This window comes from Triticum urartu, chromosome 2, assembly GCF_003073215.2.
Source record: "Triticum urartu cultivar G1812 chromosome 2, Tu2.1, whole genome shotgun sequence".
NCBI classification, from domain to species: Eukaryota; Viridiplantae; Streptophyta; class Magnoliopsida; order Poales; family Poaceae; genus Triticum; species Triticum urartu.
In genome coordinates, this window is record NC_053023.1 from 241873908 (window position 1) to 241878964 (window position 5057).

Sequence of the window (5057 nt, forward strand, 5' to 3'; positions counted from 1 at the left end):
ACGGCCTAGTTGACTCGGATCATGTTTCACTTAGATGACTAGAGGGATGTCTATCTGAGTGGGAGTTCATTGAATAATTTGATTAGATGAACTTAATTATCATGAACTTAGTCTAAAATCTTTACATTATGTCTTGTAGATCAAATGGCCCACGCTAATGTTGCCCTCAACTTCAACGCGTTCCTAGAGAAAACCAAGCTGAAAGATGATGGCAGCAACTATACGGACTGGGTCCGGAACCTAAGGATCATCCTCATAGATGCCAAGAAAGATTATGTCCTAGAAGCACCGCTAGGTGACGCACCCATCCCAGAGAACCAAGACGTTCAGTGCGGCATGCTTTACAGCTTAGAACCGGGGCTCCAAAAGCGTTTTGAGGAACACGGAGCATATGAGATGTTCGAAGAGCTGAAAATGGTTTTCCAAGCTCATGCCCGGGTCGAGAGATATGAAGTCTCCGACAAGTTCTTCAGTTGTAAGATGGAGGAAAATAGTTCTGTCAGTGAGCACATACTCAAAATGTCTGGGTTGCATAACCGCTTGACTCAGCTGGGAGATAATCTCCCGGATGACGCGGTCATTGACAGAATCCTTCAGTCGCTTCCACCGAGCTACAAGAGCTTTGTGATGAACTTCAATATGCAGGGGATGGAAAAGACCATTCCTGAGGTATATTCAATGCTGAAATCAGCGGAGGAGGAAATCAAAAAGGAACATCAAGTGTTGATGGTGAATAAACCACTAAGTTCAAGAAAGGCAAGGGTAAAAAGAACTTCAAGAAGGACGACAAGGGAGTTGCCGCGCCCGGTAAGCAAGCTGCCGGGAAGAAGTCAAAGAATGGACCCAAGCCTGAGACTGAGTTTTTTTATTGCAAGGGAAGCGGTCACTGGAAGCGGAACTGCCCCAAATACTTAGCGGACAAGAAGACCGGGAACACTAAAGGTATATGTGATATACATGTAATTAATGTGTACCTTACCAGTACTCGTAGTAGCTCCTGGGTATTTGATACCGGTGCGGTTGCTCACATTTGTAACTCAAAGCAGGAGTTGCGGAATAAGCGGAGACTGGCGAAGGACGAGGTGACGATGCGCGTCGGGAATGGTTCCAAGGTCGATGTGATCGCCGTCGGCACGCTACCTCTACATTTACCTACGGGATTAGTTTTAAACCTCAATAATTGTTATTTAGTGCCAGCTTTGAGCATGAACATTGTATCAGGATCTCGTTTAATTCGAGATGGCTACTCATTTAAATCCGAGAATAATGGTTGTTCTATTTATATCATAGATATGTTTTATGGTTATGCTCCGCTGGTGAATGGTTTATTCTTAATGAATCTCGAGCGTAATGTTACACATATTCATAGTGTGAATACCAAAAGATGTAAGGTTGATAATGATAGTCCCACATACTTGTGGCACTGCCGCCTTGGTCACATGTGTGTCAAACGCATGAAGAAGCTCCATGCAGATGGACTTTTGGAGTCTCTTGATTACGAATCATTTGACACGTGCAAACCATGCCTCATGGGTAAAATGACCAAGACTCCGTTCTCAGGAACAATGGAGTGAGCAACCAACTTATTGGAAATCATACATACTGATGTGTGCGGTCCAATGAGTGTTGAGGCTCGTGGTGGCTATCGTTATGTTCTCACCCTCACTGATGACTTGAGTAGATATGGGTATGTCTACTTAATGAAACACAAGTCTGAGACCTTTGAAAAGTTCAAGGAATTTTAGAGTGAGTTTGAGAATCAACGTGACGGGAAAATCAAGTTCTTGCGATCAGATCGTGGGGGAGAATACTTGAGTCACGAATTTGGCACGCACTTAAGGAAATGTGGAATAGTTTCACAACTCACGCCGCCTGGAACACCTTAGCGTAGTGGTGTGTCCGAACGTCGTAATCGCACTCTATTGGATATGGTGCGATCTATGATGTCTCTTACCGATCTACCGCTGTCATTTTGGGGCTATGCTTTAGAGACTGTCGCATTCACTTTAAATACGGCACTGTCTAAATCCGTTGAGACGACGCCGTATGAATTATGGTTTGGGAAGAAACCTAAGCTGTCGTTTCTAAAAATTTGGGGATGCGATGCTTATGTCAAGAAACTTCAACCTGAAAAGCTCGAACCCAAATCGGAAAAATGTGTCTTCATAGGATACCCTAAAGAAACTATTGGGTATACTTTCTACCTCAGATCCGAAGGCAAGATCTTTGTTTCCAAGAATGGATCCTTTCTAGAGAAAGAGTTTCTCTAAAAAGAAGTAAGTGGCAGGAAAGTAGAACTTGATGAAGTATTGCCTCTTGAACCGGAGAGTGGCGCAGCTCAAGAAAATGTTCCTGAGGTGCCTGCACCGACTAGAGAGGAAGTTAATGATGATGATCATGAAACTTCAGATCAAGTTGCTACTGAACTTCGTAGGTCCACAAGGACACGTTCCGCACCAGAGTGGTACGGCAACCCGGTCCTGGAAATCATGTTGTTAGACAATGGTGAACCTTCGAACTATGAAGAAGCGATGGCGGGCCCAGATTCCGACAAATGGCTGGAAGCCATGAAATCCGAGATAGGATCCATGTATGGAAACGAAGTATGGACTTTGACTGACTTGCCCGATGATCGGCGAGCCATAGTAAATAAATGGATCTTTAAGAAGAAGACAGACGCGGATGGTAATGTAACCATCTATAAAGCTCGACTTGTCGCTAAGGGTTATCGAAGTTCAAGGGGTTGACTACGATGAGACTTCCGCATCCGTAGCAAAGCTGAAGTCCGTCCGAATCATGTTAGCAATTGCCGTATTCTATCATTATGAGATATGGCAAATGGACGTCAAAACGGCATTCCTTAATGGTTTCCTTAAGGAAGAATTGTATATGATGCAGCCGGAAGGTTTTGTCGATCCTAACAATGCTGACAAGGTGTGCAAGCTCCAACGCTTGATATATGGGCTGGTGCAAGCATCTCGGAGTTGGAACATTCGTTTTGATGAGATGATCAAAGCATTTGGGTTTACGCGGGCTTATGGAGAAGCCTGCATTTACAAGAAAGTGAGTGGGAGCTCTGTAGCATTTCTCATATTGTATGTGGATGACATACTGTTGATGGGAAATGATATAGAATTCTTGGAAAGCATAAAGGCCTACTTGAACAAGTGTTTTTCAATGAAGGATCTTAGAGAAGCTGCTTACATATTAGGCATCAAGATCTATAGAGATAGATCGAGACGCCTCATTGGTCTTTCACAGAGTACGTACCTTGACAAGATATTGAAGAAGTTCAATATGGATCAGTCAAAGAAGGGGTTCTTGCCTGTAATGCAAGGTACGAGATTGAGCACGGCTCAATGCCCGACCACGGCAGAAGATAGAGAAAAGATGAGTGGCTTCCCCTATGCCTCGGCTATAGGGTCTATCATGTATGCTATGCTGTGTACCAGACCTGATGTAAACCTTGCCGTAAGTTTGGTAGGAAGGTACCAAAGTAATCCCGGCATGGAACACTGGACAGCAGTCAAGAATATCCTGAAGTACCTGAAGAGGACTAAGGATATGTTTCTCGTTTATGGAGGTGACGAAGAGCTCGTCGTAAAGGGTTACGTCGATGCTAGCTTCGACACAGATCTGGATGACTCTAAGTCACAAACCGGATATGTGTATATTTTGAATGGTGGGGCAGTAAGCTGGTGCAGTTGCAAGCAAAGCGTTGTGGCGGGATCTACATGTGAAGCGGAGTACATGGCAGCCTCGGAGGCAGCACAAGAAGCAACTGGGTGAAGGAGTTCATTACCGACCTAGGGGTCATACCCAATGCGTCGGGCCCGATGACTCTCTTCTGTGACAACACTGGAGCTATTGCCCTTGCCAAGGAGCCCAGGTTTCACAGGAAGACCAGGCATATCAAGCGTCGCTTCAACTCCATTTGTGAAAGTGTTCAAAATGGAGACATAGATATTTGTAAAGTACATACGGACCTGAATGTAGCAGATCCGTTGACTAAACCTCTCCCTAGAGCAAAACATGATCAACACCAGAACTGTATGGGTGTTCGATTCATCACAATGTAACTAGATTATTGACTCTAGTGCAAGTGGGAGACTGTTGGAAATATGCCCTAGAGGCAATAATAAAATGGTTATTATTATATTTCCTTGTTCATGATAATTGTCTATTGTTCATGCTATAATTGTGTTATCCGGAAATCGTAATACATGTGTCTATACATAGACCACAACATGTCCCTCGTGAGCCTCTAGTTGACTAGCTCGTTGATCAAAAGATAGTCATGGTTTCCTGACTATGGACATTGGATGTCATTGATAACGGGATCACATCATTAGGAGAATGATGTGATGGACAAGACCCAATCCTAAGCATAGCTCAAAGGTCGTGTAGTTCATTTGCTATAGCTTTTTCTGAATGTCAAGTATCATTTCCTTAGACCATGAGATTGTGCAACTCCCACATACCGTAGGAGTGCTTTGGGTGTACCAAACGTCACAACGTAACTGGGTGACTATAAAGGTGCACTACGGGTATCTCCGAAAGTGTCTGTTGGGTTGGCACGAATCGAGACTGGGATTTGTCACTCCGTATGACGGAGAGGTATCTCTGGGCCCACTCGGTAATGCATCATCATAATGAGCTCAATGTGACCAAGTGGTTGATCACGGGATCATGCATTACGGTACGAGTAAAGTGACTTGCTGGTAACGAGATTGAACGAGGTATTGGGATACCGACGATCGGGTCTCGGGCAAGTAACGTACCGATTGACAAAGGGAATTGTATACAGGATTGATTGAATCCTCGACATCGTGGTTCATCCGATGAGATCATCGAGGAGCATGTGGGAGCCAACATGGGTATCCAGATCCCGTTGTTGCTTATTGACCGGAGAGTCGTCTCGGTCATGTCTGCGTGTCTCCCGAATCCGTAGGGTCTACACACTTAAGGTTCGGTGACGCTAGGGTTGTTGAGATATTAGTATACGGTAACCCCAAAGTTGTTCGGAGTCCCGGATGAGATCCCGGACATCACGAGGA